An 831-nucleotide genomic window follows, 5' to 3' on the forward strand; every position below is an offset into this window, starting at 1 on the left:
AGATGAAAAAGCGAGGCGAGGAGATACACGAAGATAGCTAGTGTGTGATTGTTTGCAACGGAGAGAGACACCCCTATAGCACATGTACAATAGAGGTCTGGCCAACAAGGAACAAAGGTCGAGAGGGACACATGGATGGCATGGACGCATGGGGTGGGAGAGAGGGTGTGTTTGTGATAGAGATATCCCCTCGATATCGTGAGGGGACTATATGGGTGGGAGATCGAGGGAGTGCGTGCGTGATAGAAAGATGCCCCGAGAGAAATCGACATAGACCGTGCACATGTTTGTGATGGAGACTAAGATTAGCTAGTCATATACATATAGGGGGGACTGCATGTGCCTACAATTGAGTGATAGACCATCATACTTGGCTAGCTAGGTATGAGATTGTGTGTGTGTGCGCGTGAGATGGAGAGAGAATGAGGGAGAGAGATAGAGTTTTAGATGGGCCTATCGAGTGCGAGTGAGATATGCATGTGTATGTGTGACCCAGGTGGATGGAGAGTTTGAGAGAGGGGGGAAGAGCTTCAAGATGACAGAGTGGTGCGTGAGAGAGTTACGGGCAAAGGGCCAAGGAATTTGTGTGCATATGATGAGTGCACCCAAGATATCTAGCTTGGACTAGCTAGAGTATCATACATAGTGTGCGAGAGAGACCTATAGATGGTGTATATATGCATGCGAACTAGAAAGACCCCCCGCACACACACACACAAAGAGAGACAGAGAGAGAGAGAGAGAGATATTGAGAGAGAGAGAGAGATGGAGAGAAAGGGAGAGGGACCAACAAGGTTTGGATGCGTGCGACAGAATTGAAGATTGTCGGCG

This window comes from Triticum dicoccoides, chromosome 4B, assembly GCF_002162155.2.
Source record: "Triticum dicoccoides isolate Atlit2015 ecotype Zavitan chromosome 4B, WEW_v2.0, whole genome shotgun sequence".
NCBI lineage: Eukaryota > Viridiplantae > Streptophyta > Magnoliopsida > Poales > Poaceae > Triticum > Triticum dicoccoides.